This window comes from Perognathus longimembris, chromosome 6 (genome assembly GCF_023159225.1).
Source record: "Perognathus longimembris pacificus isolate PPM17 chromosome 6, ASM2315922v1, whole genome shotgun sequence".
NCBI classification, from domain to species: domain Eukaryota; kingdom Metazoa; phylum Chordata; class Mammalia; order Rodentia; family Heteromyidae; genus Perognathus; species Perognathus longimembris.
Genome location: NC_063166.1, coordinates 19,601,011 through 19,620,717, shown reverse-complemented (window position 1 = coordinate 19,620,717; position 19,707 = coordinate 19,601,011).

Below are 19,707 nucleotides of genomic sequence, written 5' to 3'. Positions count from 1 at the left end.
GAACATATACAGTAGCCACGTGGCCACACCCAAGAAAGTTCGCCTAGGGCTTTAAATGTAATGTCGATATTACACCATATGTCCACAGTAGTCTTATATGAACGTATATACCTAGCTTTTGAGCTATTGTATTCCACTGAGAGGTCGATTTTTGACCTTTATATGTTGAGTAATTCTTTGGTTTTAGTTACATACTGTTGGGTCGCTGCCCCAATCCTGTGGGGAATACTATTTGACAAGCAGTTTTTGGTTTCCCAGACTTGGTCTCTACTGTCTCTCCATATCCCTTTGTTAACAGTCATATATCAGGGAGATCATGCCCCTTTGTTTTCTGTGTTCTAGGCTTGTCTCGCTCAACATTATTTGTTCGAGTTCTGACCATTTCCCTGCGAATAACAGTATTTCACCATTCCTAATCGATATGTAGTATTCCATTGTGTATAAGTACCGTATTTTTTGGATCCATTTGTCTGTGAAGGGACATCTGGGTTGTTTCCATATTTTGACTATTGTGAATTGTGCCGCGATAAACATGGAGGTACAAATGTCTTTTTGATATCTTGGGTTTTGCTGTTTAGGATAGATGCCTAGGAGTGGTATGGCTGGGTCATAGGGTAGGTCTATATTGAGCTTTTTGAGAAACCTCCATACTGTTCTCCAAAGTGGTTGTACTAATTTGCACTCCCACCAACAATGGAGAAGGGTTCCTCTTTCCCCGCACCCCCTCCAGCATTTGTTGTTGCCTGAGTTCAGAGTATGGGCCATTCTAACTGGGGTGAGGTGGTATCTCAGGGTTGTTTTTATTTGCATTTCCTTTCCTAACAGGGATGTTGAGCATTTCCTCATGTGTTTCTTTGCCATTTTTATATCTTCTCTTGTGAAGTCTCTCTTTAGCTCCTTTGCCCATTTCCTAATAGGTTTATTGGGCTTGGAGGGGCTTAGTTTTTTGAGTTCTCTGTAGATGACAGATATCAGGCCTTTGTCTGTTGCTGTGCTGGTAAATATCCTTTCCCATATCGTTGGCTGTCTTTCTATTTTGGTGCTATGTCCTTAGCTGTGCAGAAACTTTTTAATTTGTAGTAGTCCCATTTGTCGAGTCTTTCCCCTATTTGTTGTGCCCCTGGGACTCTTCCTGTGCCTATAAGTTCTAGCGTCTTTCCTACTCTGTCCTTCAGTAGTTTCAAGGATTCAGGACTGATATTGAGGTCCTTGCTCCATTTTGAGTTGATCTTGGTGCATGGTGATAGGCTTGGATCTACTTTGAGTTTTCTGCACATGGCTGCCCAGTTCTCCCAGCACCAGTAGTTGAAGAGGCTATGTTTATTCCATTGTATGTCTTTAGCTCCTTTGTCCAAAATCAGTTGCTGTAAGAGTGCGGTTTTATTTCTGGGTCTTCAATTCTAATCCATTGGTCTTCTGGTCTGTTTTTATACCAATACCATGCTGTTTTTGTTATGATGGCCTTGTAGTAGAGCTTGAAGTCTGGTATTGTGATACCTCCTGCATTGCTTTTTTTGCCTAGAATTGCTTTGGCTATTCTAGGTTTTTTGCTACTCCATATGAATTTATGGATTGGTTTCTCTATTTCAGTGAAGAATGTGGCTGGGATTTTGATAGGGATTGCATTGAATTTGTATAACAATTTGGGCAATATGGCCATTTTCACTATACTGATTCTGCCTACCCATGAGCATGGGAGGTCTTTCCATCTCCTTGTGTCTTCTTTGATTTCCCTTATTAGATTTTTATAGTTTTTATTAAATAGGTCCGTGATGTCCTTGGTTAAGTTGATCCCTAGGTACTTTATTCTTTTTTTGGCTACTGTAAATGGAATTGTTTCCATAATTTCCTTTTCTGTTTGTATATTGCTGGTGTACAGAAAAGCTGCTGACTTTTGTGGATTGATTTTGTATCCTGCTACTTTGCAAAATTGGTTTATTAGGTGTAGGAGTTTGGGTACTGAGTTTTTTGGGTCCTTCAGATATAAGATCATGTCGTCTGCGAATAGGGATAACTTGATTTCTTCCTTGCCGATGTGTATCTATTTGATGTCCTCCTCTTGCCTTATTGCTATGGCTAGGGATTCCAGCACTATGTTGAACAGAAGTGGGGAGAGTGGGCATCCTTGTCTTGTTCCTGAGTTTAGGGGGAATGATTTAAGTTTCTCTCCATTTAATATGATATTAGCAGTTGGTCTGTTGTATATGGCTTTTATTGTTTTGAGGAATGTTCCATCTATTCCTGTTCTCTCCAAAGCTTTTAATAAGTATGGATGTTGTATTTTGTCAAAGCCTTTTTGGGCATCAACTGAGATAACAATGTAATTCTTAATTTTAGATCTGTTTATGTGGTGAATTACGTTGATTGATTTACGGATGTTGAACCATCCTTGTGACTGTGGGATGAAGCCTACTTGGTCATGATGTATGATTTTCTTGATCAGTTTCTGGATCCTGTTAGCTAATATTTTATTGAGGAGCTTTGCGTCTGTGTTCATTAGTGATATTAGTCTGTAGTTCTCTTTTTTTTGTTGAGTCTTTGCCTGGTTTGGGAATGAGTATGATATTAGCTTCATAGAATGAGTTTGGGATTTCTCCCTCTGTTTCTATTTCGTGGAAGAGTTTGAGGAGTATTGATATTAGCTCCTCACTAAAGGTTTTGTAGAATTCGTTGGAGAATCCATCTGGGCCTGGGCTTTTCTTTGTTGGGAGGCTCTTGATTACCCCCTGTATCTCACTGTAAGTTATTGGTTTATTTAGTTGATTTATTTCTTCTTGGTTCAGTTTGGGCAGTTTGTACTTTTCTAAGAATTGATCCATTTCTGTAAAATTATTGTTTTTTGCTGAGTAGAGGTTTTGGAAATAGCTCCTTATGATTGTTTGAATATCATGTGTACTTGTTGTAATTTTTCCGGTGGAGTCTTTGATTTTCCGTATATGAGTCTCTTCTCTTGTTTTTTTTTTTTTAAGTCTTGCAAGGGGTCTGCCAATTTTGTTTATTTTCTCAAAGAACCAGCCTTTAGTCTTATTTATTTGTTGAATGGTCTTTCTATTTTCAATCAGATTTATCTCTTCTTTAATCTTTGTGATCTCTCCCCTCCTAGTTGTTTTAGATTCTGTCATTTCTTGTTTCTCCAGTTGTTTTAGTTTCATCGTGAGGTTATTCACCTGCTCTGCTTCCATTCTTTTAATGTGAGTGCTGAGGGCAATGATCTTGCCCCTCAGTACTGCCATAGCTGTGTCCCATAGGTTTCTTTGTGATGTGTTTTCATTGTCATTGTGGCTTATGAATTCGTTGATTTCATCTTTAATTTGGTCTGTGGCCCAAGTGTTGGATAGCAGTGTGGGGTTTAGCCTCCAAGAGTGTGTATAGCCTCTGTGGTATCCTTTGTTGTTGAGGGTTACCTTTAATCCACTGTGATCAGATATAATACATGGGATGACGTCAATACTTTTGTATTTGCTGAGGTTCTTTGTGTGGGCTATGACGTGGTCTATTTTGGAATATGATCCAATGTCTGCTGAAAAGAAGGTGTATTGGGTCTCTGTAGGGTGGAAGGTTCTATATAGGTCTGTTAGATCCATTTGGGAAATGGTGTTACTTAGGTCCTCAGCTCCCTTGCTAATCCTCTGGGTGTTGGATCTGTCTCTTGGAGAGAGAGGGGTATTAAAGTCACCCACTATGATTGTGTTTGCGTCTATCTTGTTCTGTAATTCTGTGAGAATTTGCTTGACATACGTAGGTTCTCTTCTGTTCAGTGAGTATACATTTATCACCGTGATGTCTTGATTCTGGAATTTTTCTTGTATTAATATGTAGTGTCCTTCTTTGTCTTTTTGAGTTGATTTTAATGAGAAGTCCAGCTTGTCTGAGATCAGAATGGCTACACCTGCTGTTTTGGCGGTTGCATTTGCTTGGTAGATCTTACTCCATCCTTTCATTCGAAGCCTGTTTTTGTCCCTTGCTGTAAGGTGGGTCTCTTGTAGACAGCAGATGTCAACTTTTTGTTTGTGAATACCATTCTGCCAGTCTGCTCCTCTTTATCGGGGAGTTTAAACCATTTATATTTAAAGAGATCAAGGATAAGGGTGTTTTTTTCTCCTTCCATTTTCTTTTTGGGCTGTTTTTTCCTCTTTTTTTTTTTTTCTTGTCTTTAGTGAGCTGTTCTTTCAGATGGACTTTGATTATTGTAGTTTCTTCCTGATTCTGTCTGTGTGTCTTTTACTATCTCTGTTGGGTGGGGCTCCCCTCTTAGAATTCGCTGTAGGGCTGGTTTTTTATTCACATCCTCCTTTAGATCCTCTTTGGTGTGGAAAGATCTGGTTTTCCCTTTGAATGTGAACTCCAATTTCGCTGGATATTTGATCCGAGGTTGCAAATTGTTAGTCTGAAGTACTTGGATGGTGTTCTTCCACTCACTTCGTGCTTGGTACGTTTATGTGGATAAATCAGATGTTATTCGAATCCTCTTCCCATTATAGAAAGTTTCTTTCTTCGCTTTGGCTGAATTCAGAATTTGCTCTTTAATCTTGAGGTCTGTAATCTTGAATATTATGTGCCTTGGGGTGGCTTTTCTGGGGTCTGGCCTGCCAAGTGTCCTATAGGCTTCGGTTACCTGGATGGGGTCCCCTGTGAGATTGGGGAAGTTTTCTGCAATAACTTTATTGAGAACATGTTTAAGCCCTCTGCTCTGGTATTCGGCTCCTTCTTCTATTCCAATTATGTGCAGATTATATCTCTTGTCTTTGTCCATTAATTCCTGGATTAGTCTGCCCTGAAGCTTCACCTTTTCTTGGAGTATGGTCATTTTCTGGTTGTTGTCGGCTGCTTCACTGTGCAGGTGAGAGATTCTGGATTCCATATGGTCCACTCTTTGTGTTATGGTTTTAATTGCAGAGTTTATGGATGTCAGAGAGCTATTTATGGTTGTCAGATCAGCTCTGATCATGGAAATTTCTTCCTTTAAAGAGTTGTATTTTAAATCTATTTTTTCATGCATTTCAATTCTCAGGCTGTGAAGATTTTCTTTAAAAGAGGCTTGCATTGTATCCATTTTTGCTTCCATTTCTTTAAAGGAGGCTTGTATTGTATCCATTTTTGCTTCCATTTCTTTCTTGGCTTCCTGGGTGTCCTTCCAGATTTCCACTCTAAACTCCTGGAATTGTTTTCTGATTTCATTTCTGACGCTTTCCATCATTCCTGTTAACATGGCCTCAGTTGCTTTTTTAATCTCCATCTCCTCTTCAGTCGTGCTGCTTTTTGCAGCTGGCGAGTTGGCTTGTCCTTTGATGAACTGTGTTATGTTTCTTTGTGATTTTCGCATCTGGAGATCTGTGGATAGCTTCTCAGGTTTGGTTTGTAGCTCTGCCCTCCCTCCTTTGTAGGCGTGTCTACGGCAGGAGGTGCTGCCGCTGTGGCCCCGCCCACGAGTGCAGGGTACGCCTACCAGAGCGGGTGTTGTCGCCAGGGGCCCCGCCCTCCTGTGCGCTGTGTACCCGCTGCAACAGGCTCTGGTGCTGTTGCCCCCATCCATAGCGGGGTACGCCTCCCAGAGAGAGCCCCGGGTTGTTGGGTTGTGTTTGTGCCCTCCCGTGAGTCCGTTGGGGGGGGCGGTATGTGTGCGGCCCAGTGGGATCGACTGTCCGGGCGTGGGTTAGCTTCCTCAGACCTTGCCTCTGCTGCGAGTGGGGCACGTAATCAGGCCCAGGTGTCCCTGCTGTGCTGGTGTTGCCCACCAACACCTGTGATTTTAGTTGTAAGAGTCCTCAAGGTTCAGGCACCTCGGGTGGGGCTTGCACTGCTGGCCGTCCCCCGGCCCCTGTTGGGAAGGGGGCGGGGCCATTTCTGCCAGTTCAGGAACCTGTGGGGCCTTGGGGCTGCTCCGCCCTTCCCCTGCTAAACTGACTTCCCAGCGCCTGATGGGAGCTCCCCGCCTGATTTGGGGGTTCTTTGTTCCCTCGGGGTGGGGAGGGGGAGGGAGGGAGATCTAGCTTCTTTGTAGGGCTTGGGTCTCTGATAGCTGGTCTCCCGTTGGGGGAGGGGGTAATGGGGGACTCACTGATGCTGCATTGTGTGTGTGTCCCTCGCAGCCGTTGGTCCTTCAGGGGGTGGCGAAGTGTCATGGTGGCTTCCCCTGTTCCCTCCTTCTGCCGCGCTGGGTTCCCCTGTCCGAACCCGGTGTGGACCCGAACTTCTCGTCGCTGCCGGTGTGTGTCTTGGTCCGCACCCTCCCTAGTGTCCGTGGGGTCTCCCGTTATCTGAATTCTGAGCTCCCGATCACCGGGTCCCCTTTCCCAGCCTGGCCCTGTTCAGGCCAGGGTCGGCTGGTGGGGGGAGGGTGCCCTGGGGATTCTCTGGCTCCGTGTAGGTTTTCGGCTCTTCTTTTTTGCTCCTTTTTGTTTTCCTGCATTTCCCCACTGCTTCTGGCTGCTGGTTTTGCTGGGTTCTTGATGGGGTGTTGGGTGTTGGGGTTCCCAGCTCGCTATTCAGTTGGGGCGAGTCAGGGTGCCTCCCTACTCTGTCAGCGCCATCTTTCTTCTCTGGTCCATAATTTGTTAATATTGAGGTGATTGATAGTCTACCATTTTTAATGCCTTAAGTTGTAGTTTTTTTCTAGAAATAGAGTAGAATACCTAAAGAGTCGAGTATGGTTATTTCAAAGTGTTTAAAGTGCTAGAGTCTTGCTAATAGAAGGACCCCATTGTTTCACTTCCTTTATATATAGTTAAGATTTGAATATTGTTCTGAAATATCTACCACCATTTATGCACCAAAATTCATTTCTAGACAGTCCATGTGTACGATAATACTTCTGTCACTTTGTGGTCATCAAAAAGCTTTCAGCATATGGAACATAATCATCAACTAGTTCAAGTCTAGGTCTAGATCGTGTTTCTTTTATTTTGTTACTAGATTTAGTTATTGTAGACGTGGGCATTAATTACACTTAATCAAGTCCACAACAATCACCAGACAGGGCATTTAACAATCTTGATTGCAGAGTGGTATGAAATTTATTTGCAATATTGTCTCTTAGTTTGTTTTCTCTGTTAAGCTTATAGACCTGTAAATAAAAGCCACAGATTTCTCCAAAGAATTCAATTTCAGCTGTGAGTCCTTTAACTTTATAGAGCTCCTATTCTACCCCTACAAGTACTTCAAGTGGTAACACAGGCAAATATAAAGCAACATCCTATTTTATTTTATTAGTGTATTTTACAACAATTCTGCAGATACGTAAGCTTCAGGGATCGTAAACACCAAGGTCTTGAAGGCTTTACCTTCCAATAAAGCGCCTTTTGAAAAGTGGTACTGCCTTCCAACCTATAAATACACTGCTACCCTTGAGGGAACAAAGATTTATCTCTTCTCAATTTACAAGTAAATCCATTGTTAACCCATCTCACCTCTTCTCCAATAAAGGGCTGATTTATGATTGATGGTCAATGAGTCCATCTGAAGCTAGTGCTATAAGGTTAACAAAAGAAAGTACAAAGAGAACTTAGCAAATCCTGCTGCATTAATACAGATTAAATGAATCAACCGTACTGTACTGTGTGGCACTAATCGAAATGAAGCAACTGATGGTTGTATATTGTACATTAAGGATGAAAACAGCATGCAAATCTGTAAGTATTCCCTCAAGAGAATGTTTTCCATGATACTTAGGAGAGTCTGCTTATGTCACAGCTGTTTGTCTAACAACCTACTTGATTCCTATTTATAAACAGTTCCTTGCCCACCATCACCTTAATTTCTTCTTAGGTCACTTTATGCGTGGATTTATTTTTCCATGATGGAAAATAATGAAACAACTAAAAACAACAGATGCTGGTGGGGATGTGGCCAAAAAGGAACTGTACTACATTGTTGGTGGAACTATAAACTTGTTCAAGCACTCTGGAAAGCAGTATGGAGGTTCCTCAAAAGATTAAACATAGACCTTCTCTATGACCCAGAAATTCCACTCCTGGGCATTTATCCAATAGACCATAAACAAGGCTTGACTAAAGCTAAGAAGCACAAGCATGCTCATTGCAGCATTGTTTACCACAGCCAAGATATGAAATCAACCAGATATCTATCAGTGAATGAATGGATACAATCTTAGATTATTTCTCTTTCTCAGTAGATAAACCTAAAGGACAATGAGGATTTTTTGACTTGTTACTGTATGTCATGGCTAAAGGACCTTAAAATTCAACAGCTTTCAAGTTTTATTTGTTACAAAAGTTCACCCAAGATCTATTGCATGCCCATCTTGATCATGGAGTTTTGCCAATTATATTAACTTTTCTTTTTTTTGCCTGCACTAAGGCTTGAACTCAAGGCCTGGGCACTGTACCTGAGCTTTGGCTCAAGGCTAGTGCTCTGCCACTTGAGCCACAGCTCCAGTTCTGGCTTAGCCTCAAACATTTCTTATCATATTTGTTATCGTTTTTAATGGGTTCTTGTTTCAGGAAACATTCTTATTTCCTTTGCAGTCTTTCAGTTTTGTTCGGGAGTAATTCTTTTGTTTCTTATCTTTGAACCTTCCACACAAAATTACCAAACAGGAAATGTTGGGAAAAGGACAAAATATAGTTGCAAAGATTTTCATTGCTTTGAACTTTCATAGACTTTATTTTCCTGCACAGTACAGTCTCTTTCCAAGATGTCTTTTGGAATCCTGCCTCAAGGCATAGCCTGCTGTCCTTGGCCACTGCTGACAAGCACCGTCACAAGATGTTCATTGTCTTTCCACAATAATTAGATTATCATTTGTAGATCTACATTTAGAGTCTTGGCACTGTCTCATGCAGAATATGAAGCTTTGTATTTGTGCCAATCAGACTCATAGTGTTGTCAGAAATTTAACCTTCCCACCCAACATTCTGGGAGTTACTGCAGGCCTAATGTATGCAGGGAATGTTGGTGCTGTTTCCAAATCACTGTGACAAAAAGAAGCCAGGCAACTTGATGCCTGTGGCACACATCTGTAATCCTAGCTATACAGAAGGCTGAGATTCAGAGCATCTTGGTTCAAAGCCAGACCAGGAATAACAGTCTGTAAAATTCCATCTCCAAAAATAACCAACAAAACCAGGGCTAGAGATATGGCTTACATGGTAGAGTGCTGGCTAAACAAGTAAGCAAACTTAGCAAGGGCAAGATCCTGAATTCAAACCCCAGTACCAGCAAAATAACAGTAAGTTAGGCAGTAAACAGATGGACCAAATATAAGAAAGTTCAGCTGTACTGGATTGTTTTCTGTATACTGTACAGTATTACTGTATAATTAAATGATGACTAAGATCTACATTTTGCTGTCAAGTATGTAAATATTATCATTTCTCATGATAATTTTGAAAAGCAGATCATAGATACAGGTAGCTACATCATTTGGTCAGGATACTCCAGTTTAACCAAATATAAACCTACATTGTTTTTCAACCTACATTGATTAGTTCATCTCCTCCCTCACTCCCTCCCTCAATATTGACTGCATATGAGACTGATTATTTTATTGGTGATCACAAAGAAGGTCTATATCCTTAGGAAGAATGAGGCAACAGATCCTAACATAATTGTTACAAATAGAAGAGAAAATTGCCACATTGAAAAGCTCGATTTGGAAAATCTTAAATTGCCAGGAGAATGTGCTAATCAAGCTTCAAGGCTGAATAATCTACAAGCCTAATTAATATACAAGTGTTATCTTTATTTTCATTTACTACATGGTTGGCTTCCATAGTCAAATAAGGTACCAAAAGTAGGTGACAGAGCTCCATCCTTTACCATAAACATATATTTCAGAGAGAGCTGAGCATGTTTCAGATAGAGTTGAGATTCAACCTGCCCTCCAGTCTTGGGAAGAGCTAGACAGCCAAGGTTTCTTAGCTAGCCTGTGAAAGGCTGAGAGAGTATCATCTAAATCAGGTGCCACAAAAATGACGGACAGAGATTTAACATTAAATTGAGTCAAGGTAGCTAAAACAGAATATGTGTGATCATTTACACTGTGCCCAAGATTATTAGAGTTAAGCCTACACCTAACACTTCCCCAAGTAACTCCTTATTAAAAGCCACATCTAAAGATCACATGTCAAATACATTTATATTCACTATATTTTAGACTATAGCCTTCCTTGATTCACCACTCTTTTATTATTGTGGTATTTTTGTTTCTTTTATTAACTTCTTAAATGTCATGAGGTACCTTCATTCTTTTGCAGCTATAGCATTTAAGATTTTAAATATTTATTTACTGTCTCCACACTATTAATGTTTATAGAATCACCAATAGTATGACTTTTCTTCTTTATACGAAAGATCTTAGTTTGTTATGACCTGCTCTAAATTTACCCACGGGCATAACTACTGTTTTATTTTGGTCATATTTCTATGATCGATATTTTTATGATTGTTTGGTAGAAAAGCCATCAACATTTCTTATAATAATATAGCCTTGTCTTTCCAAACTAGTCATTCAATTCAGCATTAAGGACTTTATGCTATCTGGTTATTAATCAGATCTACACGTATGTTTTGTCTTCTTGATGGAGATTTATTTTTGTCTTGACACAGAAGTATCTGAAAAAATTAAAATCTCATGCACACAAGCAAGTGGTGAGCAGAAAGTCTTTTTATGATACATGAGTCTAACATGCCAGAAGAAAATTGCACTGAAAATGTTGCAGTCTAAGTAATAAGAAATAGGTCTAAAATTGAAAAATAAATATACTTTTGCCTATCCTGATATGTACTACTTACCTTATTTGCATGCAAATAAGGATTCAATAAATATTTTAATTGCTATATAGCCCCCCACCTCCTACAGCCAAGAAAGCAGACTCAAAATATATGCATTATTTTGCATAGGGAAGAATGTTAATATTCACCAAATAATTACCCAATTTACATAGTGATTAGACTCATCTGCAATAAAGTACTTTAAAAAATATACAGAGGGAACATTAGACATTGTGATATTTGACATGTGAAATAATAAGCAAATCTAATAAGGAAAATTGTATGCAGGTGAGAGACTTCTAGTACGTTATTTTTAATATAGCTTTATTACTAATGTCAGAATAGTAAGTCAAGACCTTAAGCATTCTGTATATCATATTTGGGATGTGAGAGGGGAAATGCAAATATAATATAGTTAAAAATATTGAACATGATCAAACACATCTGAAAGAGATAAATTCCTTAGGGAAGAATTTCTACCTACATAATTTCAAGTGGAGTAATCTATTTTCTAATTAGTGAGGGGAAAAAAATCCCCCATATATGACCTTGAATTCTAAAATATTAGCTCAGAGGGAATATTTACAATCCAAAGGCTCAGATGCATAATGAAAATATGGACATGACTTTTACTGTTGTTAAGGTTCTTTTTAAATCATTCTTAGGAATAATCAGCTTGTGTTGACTGACATTTATAGTATGGAAATTGGCTGGAATACAAATGCAATGGCGTTTGAAATTAGAAGGCACATTACTGAGAGGGCAGGTTAAATGTTTGCGGTGTTGAAAACCATTTTTCTTGGAAGATCCAATAACTTCGTTCACTTTGATCAAATGTATATTCCAAATGGGTTTTACATACTTGAAAATTATTTGGAGATTTAAGTCCTACTCCTTCCATTCTTTTGTATGTAGTTTTTGTTCTTTGAAAAGACATGTATTTTCTCAGGCTTCAACATATTAAATATGATAAAGGAAGAAGTTCATCTGGATTTAGGCTTGGTGAATCGATCAAGTGGAATCACGTAAGTCAACAACCAAATAAATGCCTCAATAAATGAGTAAACTAATAGTCCTGGGTAGAAAAAACTTAGTCCTTGGTTCATTTGTGTTTCAATAGAAACAATTATTCTAAGTACAAAGACACTGAACAATGAATGTGAAGAATAAAGAGACTTGGTGGAAAATGGTCGTTCAGGATCTTTTATCCCTGGTCTGAGACAAGATGGGCTGGCCTTGTTAGAGAATTATGTTAAACTCTGGAAACTGCTTTGGGACCTAAAATGATAAAGCAGAGAACCCCATCATGAGTAGTGTTTGGATCTACATTAAGGCAGTTGGGTCAGAGGCCAAACTTCTTCACCCCTACTCTTCAGGCCATGCAAACTACCCCCTGAAATTCAATTTCCTGTAAAATGGGGATGAAAATATTTCCTTTGGTATAAATCTGGAGGATTAAATAAAATAATTAATGAGCAAGAAAAGTCTGTGGAGCATTGTCAATTTAATCAACAATGGCAAATTTGCTTGTTTTGCAAGATTTTGGGAGCACAGACTTTCAGGATGATTCTTCTTTCAGCAACTGACTCTCCTGATCCTGATTCAGAATACCAAGATTCTCCATCTGTAGAAAGTTAAAAAAAACATGAAAACATCCAGCATCCACACAGGCACAGATGAAGCATATGTTTTCAAACCATAATATTACAGTAGGTACTAAAGCTCTAAGTGATTATGTTTTATTACCCAGCATACACACTTTATACCTTTCTAATCCTCTTGCACATGTGCTTATTGTATCTAAGATAATGCTAACTGCTAGCATAAACGCTTATGATATGTGACACTGAATTTCACCGAAATTTATTAGAACTGCAACATCTGTGGCTAGGGAGAATATAACCAATCTGAGCATCAAAGGATTCTAAAGGTATAGGGAAAAAAAATCTCTGTGTTAAGAAAAGCACAGCAAAGGTTACATTTAAGGGAAAATGTCCTGTAGAAACTCATCCAGGAGTTGGAACTGCTGGGTATATAGCCAAATAGTTCTACAAAGCCTTTCCTAAATTTATCTCAGAAGCAAAAATAATAATAATAAGAGCCAACCAAAATATTGGTCAGGTCAATGTAGCATTATCAACATTGTGATCAAGACAAATGTTCTCAATGAATTCAACGAGGGTTTACAGATGCATCATGTTTATAAACTGCTTTGTGAAATGACAACTTCTTTGCAAATTACTTGAAGATAATAACATATTTTTAAAAACATGAATCTGACTCTCACTATTGAAAGATTGCAGAAAAAAATGCACGGATGGAAGAGGATCACCTGGTATCCTGCACTATTTTTCAGAGTTAAAATTCTTCATACTCTTAATATTAACCATAATTTATCTAAATGGTGTCCAAAAAATAAAACACCTTGATATCCTATTAGGACAATGGTTTGGTCTAGAAAACTACATTTTCAAAGGCCTGTTTGTTTTTTTAATGATGTATTTGCCATAAAACTCAGAGCAAATGTCATAAATTGCATGTGCTGCAGTCATAATGTCTCTAAAGAAGATGGTAGCTGACCTGTGTAACTTAACGAGATGAATTCAATTAAAGGAGAAAGAAGCTAATCTATCCCTGCGTGAGTAGTCAACGTGAGAAACTGAAAAGATTGTTGTTCCGTGCACTTATACTGATCTTGCACCTTAATTACTCCTGCTGTCAATGGAGACAATATTGAGCTAGCCGTAGATGCTCTGACCATGGCAGGAGAATGAGCAGCAAGAGCCTCGCATAGGAGCTTGTTAAATAAGAAACCCAAGCAGGCCCCACCCCACATCTGTTCAGTCAGAGTCTGTATTTTAACAAGGTTTCCCATCATCTCTCTGATCGTTGCAAAGCATGAAAAGGGCGGTTCTAAGTGGCTGATATGCCTTCTTCAGAAACAGAATAAAAGGCTACATCTGAGGAGATGGTACAGTGATAGAGAGGAAAGCTCAGTAAAAGATAGTATCATGTTCAATAACATGGTGCTGTTTTGCATTCTCTAATAGATATGTGGAAGAGAGAAAAAGAAGTCAGGGAAAAACAACCTCCACGGTGTGCTTCATTTAAGGTGCTCTTGGTAAAGTGTGTTAACATTTTACTACAAGCAATGTTAAAAATCCTTAAGGAGATTGATTGCGTTTTATATGATTTAGAAGTAGGTACATGTTGCTAACACATCTCATGCTCATTAGCAATGCTTCAGAAATGTTCTGCGGCTGGTGGTTAGATTGATAAGTGCTAAAAGAAAATAAAACCAAGTTTGTAGGTAAATATGACTGGGGTGAAGTATGTATGTCTAATATAATAGGAATCATCCTTAAGGACATTGTTGTTCATACACACTACATTTCTATCCCCTCCCCCCACCCCAATACTCAGATTGACACCCTTCCTTTTTTTTTCAAAGAGGAAGCTTTTCTTCATTTGTTGTTTGTTTCATTGAGAACTTCGGAGGAGGAGATGGGAAGATTGTGAGTTGAGGACAAGCCAGGCCAGGAAAAAAAAAATTGAAAAGTAGATAAATGCCAGAGTAGCAACGTTTGAGGCTATTTTTAGGCAAAGGCATGCGTGCATGCGCGCACAGAACTTCCTACCTGAATAGTAAACTAAAGCAAATAAGGCTAATTGTGTGGCTCAAGTGGTAGAAGACAAAGCCCCAAGTTCAAATCCCAGTATTACTGTAAAGGAAAATTAGGATTTAAATGGTATACAATATTTCAATTCTGATTTATTTATTACCAGCATAATTTCATTCCATTAAAATTATTTTGATGTGATCTTAATAACTGCATAATATTCTATGTCTATTTTCTGTACTAATTTTCTAGTTGGAAAGTCCTACTGTACCAATCTTTATACACATTATCCAGTTAGCCTTACGCATTAATCATCATTCATGACATGACCAAACTACTCTTTGAAAAAGGACACCAACACTATTCATGCACTGCTCTCCATTTCCACTCTGCCCAAACCCATTTTAGTGTGTAAACTGTCTTTGCCACTGGAAGAGATGACGTGAGTTTCTTTTTTCTACTGTTTCTTTCTTTCATTACAGGTAAAAGTGTGTGTGCATGCACATAAACCCATTTTATTAACTTACTATTTCTACATGTTGACATATTCTTCATGGAAACATATTTTTTCCATCAGACACATTGTAAAGATCTCCTTTCTAGAAGATAGTAATTTTTGACATTTAGCATTACGTGTGTGTGTGTGTGTGTGTGTGTTCTTAAAAATGAAGATATCCCTTCACTTTTGTATTTGCCAAGGATTTATCCCACCAATTAAGTATTAATTTAAATTTTTCTCCCTGGTCTTTTGTTGTGTTTTTTTTTCTATTTTTAACATATTTAAGCCCATTTGAATTTAATTTTTTATAGGTGAAAGTACTGAATAAAATGCAACTTTAACTTTTTGTTAGTTATCAGTTAATTCCACCAGGTTCTTAAAAGTTTGTTGTTTGTAGGAGCTCTTATTTATGTAGAATTGGCTATTAATTCACTTCTGAAACAATTACTTTATTTTCTTTCACTTTCAGCTAGGTGTTGCCTAAATCACTGTGAGTCTTTTACTATATCAGGCCCAATGATGCAAGAAGTGTGAAATTTGGACTTAACATAGCATTTCTTTTATTTGGTTGCAGTGGGGAGGAAAGGCAGGAAGACTAGTGTAAATGAAACACAGTGGTATGTTTCATTTTTGTGCTAAACTAATACTTCTCTGTGCTGGTATATCTTTTTATACTTTTCTCTTCCCTGGCATGGTTTTCTTCATCCACAGCCATTTTTAAATGAGATGAGAAGGCAAAACAGATGTAAACAGGAGATTAATACTCCCATGGTCCTCCTGCTATGACCTAGAGTCTTTTGAGACTCATGCACCCCCCCCCTCCTCTCTCCACGCACTTACATACCTTGCCTCCTGCTGAATTTCACTCTGTTCCTTCCTTCCTCTGTGGGTCTTTCCCATGAGCAATCACAGCCCACTCCTGCATTCATTTTGTCTTGAATAAATGTGTCAAAAAATGCTTAGGTGGCTTTTCTTTCAAGGTACCTTTTCTGTCTTATTATGCAACTGATATCTTCAATTGAAAATCTGTGGGTGAGCTAAATGTCTGCTACATTGCTTTTATCAACTGAAAAATTAATAGGAAAATAGGGCTGACCCTGTCCTTAATACATCACCATATAGCATCACTTGGGTTACGTCCATGCTTGTCAGAATACAGTGCAGAATGAGTCCCATCTGCACGCGTGGGTGCTACTTCAACACAATCAAAAGAGTCAAAACACTTGGGTATTATTTCACTCACTGTCAGCAATATCTTTAGCATAAAGGACAAGCGTGCTAATGCATAGAAGATTTTGCTTGTATGCGTGGATGGCACAGACTTTGTCTGACAAGAGCCCTGCATTTTTGTTTGTTTTTCCTTTTTTTGGCACATATTTTCAGGAAAGTGATAGAAACCTTCATTTTAAAAAAGCCAGTTGATGGAGTAATTTCTGATTTTATTGAGACTATAATGATGAAAAAAGCTATTCGTTTTTGGTCCCATCCCTGGGGTTGTGCTGCATACCTCTCTTCCAATAATTGTGTATGGCAATATAACAAGGCTGTAGCTGTGCAGAGTAATTGGCTCCTCCTCATTGCATTCATGGGTAGTCAATGTGAGACTGGCTGAGATCGAACAAAAGCCACAGTGACTGCAAGACTGAGGCACCGTATTGATCTAGCAGGAACTGGATGAACCTGTCAGGTCCAGGCAGAATGTATCATGTTCCTGGTGAGAGAATTCTTTCCCCAGAAAAGGGAAATAATTATTCTCTCCAATGAAACCCTCAAAACAAAGTACACATACTCACAAAAGATCCTAATAAAAGCTTGAACACAGAAAAGCAAGCTTTTGTTGTTGCTGTTGTCTAAATCATTTTCTCTTTTAGTTCTGGCTTGAAGAAACACTGCAACTAGGTTCCTTATGTCTTTCTGAGTTTCCTTCAGTCTGTCTGGGCATTTTCATTTTCGAATCATTCTATTCACTTTTCAAATGCCTGCTGAATAGCTTTCAGTTGAAATGGAAAGAAGCAGAAACATTTGGTGTCCATGAAGTGGGCAGTAATTGCATTGGAAAACCCCAAAACACACAAAACAGAACCAGCTGTAACTGAACATACATGGAAAGCAGCACACAGAATTTTCCATGGCCTGCAGCAACCATGTTATACTCACAGTCCCAGAGGTGTCTGAGCAGTTACACATGCACTGGAAAGAAATTAGATATCAATGCTAAAGACTAACCAGATGGATATTCAATCAGCAATTTTGTGTTAAAATTTTCCTATCTAAATTGAATACTGAAGACATAGTTCGGTTTAACTCATAAAATTATCATCTTTGTTTTCTTTTTTCCTTCTCTCCCATGCCTACTCAACAGTAAGGAGACTATGAACACAGTGTATGCTCTATAAATTTAGAGGACAATGAAAATAAACATGAAGGATAACCTGATAATACCCAGCTGAGAGCGCAGAGCAATGAAATACACAAAAGAATAATTATATTAACTGCCCTTGTTTCAGGATTTGAGACTTTTAAAATTGTGGGTTGTTTTAAAATAAGATACAGATTTTGGTATAAATTCTTGTCTTTGTGAAGAGTGCTGGGTGTTTTTATAACATAACCTTGTGACTCTCCAAACCATGTTCTCCTAACCCTTCACTTTGTAAGTCCCTTTGTTATTAGTCTTCACTTCACTGGTATAAAAATGTACCCTTACTTCCTTTCACACCACTGTATGAGATATATATATATATATATATGTCATATGTGTGTATATATATGCATATATATCCCTAACCCTATATATTTGTCAGAGTGTTAAATATTTGTTTCCCAGGAACTGCTTCTTTTTCCTTCAACATGTTGAAAATTTTTCCCAGCTTCACAGGACTACTTTCTATCCAATCTCTTCCATAGCCAGTCAAAACCTCAGTGATTCCCTGCTTCTTGTCTCAAGTCTTCCATGATAAGATCAGCACTGGGACACACAAGGTCCAGGGTGAAGGGAAAGCCTACTCTGTTTAGTTGAGGCAAGGTTGCAGGCTCTGCAACATCTACCTTAGGAAGTATAAATAAAGGCACTGTCGAAAATCTGGGGCTAGTTTCACAAGCTACAGATGATTTGAAACCAAGAGAATGTTACAAAGATCTTTGGTCTTTTGATTTTAGAAGATTAGGTTAGAGGAAGGAGAATATTTGAGTTTTCAGAATTGAATCTATGTTGAATGGTCTGTTGTTTAAAATTAAAAAGGAGAAGTTGCTCTGTTTTATTCCTCTTCCATTCTGGGATCTATTGGAATTAGTTGTGGTGGCAGTGGACTTTGAATATTTATCTACTTAGAAGTGAGTGTGCAGATCAAAGATGAGATTGTGTAAAACAGCATGTGATAGGAATCACTTGTTCATATGAGAAAGAAATAGATACTAGGGGATGAGCAATGTCTGAGTTGAATTAGGAGTGCTGAAGCATAAGTACTATATCAGAAAACATGATTTCTCAGCTCACAGTAGCTAATAAGTAAGGTAACAAAATCTAGACATTCATTATGGGTAGTGCCAGTTTACCTCTGTTGTTCTTGTATCTTGTTATTAATACCCTTGTCCTCTCAAAGTTATTTGTATTTGCAAAATAAATGAGCTGACCATGTCACTAATCCCTGTTAAGCACTTACTCCATAACCAGTAATACTTGAATGCTTTCTAAGTCAATATCTTTGTATTGCACAAAAGCCTTCCTTGTATAGTACATAATAAAATTATTTTCACTTCTCAAATGAGGTATAGGAAACACAAGTCTCATCTGTGGGACAGATTTTAAGAAAATAGTATGAGACATCAGAGAGAATTTGGTTAGGTCTTGCTGCATTTGAACACAGTATTATTGAGAAAAAAAATACTCTTAGTATGTATTAGGGGAGTAAGATGGTTTCAATACTTTTCCCCTGAGTTGAACAGATCATCTCAGTATTTTAACAAATGACATCCACTATTTTCTATACCAAGTTCTCTATGATACTATTACCAAAGGAAAACAAGGACTACTAAGGGGCTGCAGAAATAGTGGTAACAGCTAGACTACTGAAAAGATGACTGACACCTGTGACTCTTCTACATAACCATGATTCTCTCACAAACTAGAGAGTGTTTTACAGATCCTTAGTGCCCTCAGGTAATTTCCATCATAGAAATGTTCTTAATAGGCTCAAGTTAGGAAGTCAACTCGTAACTGCTCAGAGAAAGTTATTCTACACAAAGAAATCTGGGAAATTACTGTCTACCAACACCAAGTCACTGGTACTATGCAATGAATCTGGTAGACATTGAATATCCCATAAGCAAAGTATTTGGGACAAAAAGTATTTTGGGATTGGGTTTTAAAAACTTTTATGCATTCTTATTTTTTATCTTCTATTTGATTTTTAGTCAAAGTAAAAGCACCAGTTATTACAGTCTTACTTTTCTTTAAGATTTATGATGCAATTTTTAAAAATTTATTGCCAAGGTGATGTACAGAGGGGCTATAGTTACATACATACATACATACTTGCATACTTGCATACATACTTGCATGCCTGTAAGGAACAATCTTTGTACTACACTGTGGTCTAAACATGATATTCAATTTATTTGTATTGAAACTCTGCCGTACATATGAATCGGAAACCCCTCTGTACTTCACTTTGACAATAAAGAAGTAAAAAATATGGAAAAAAAGAAAGTGATTTCATTCAATACTTTTAGTGTACCTGCATTTTAATGGCAATCTATTGTATATCGGTGTGACACATTCCTGCTTTGGGTAGCATATTAGTCCTTAAAAACTTCGTAACATATCAAATGTTGATTTTTGGATTTGAAATGTCATCCTCT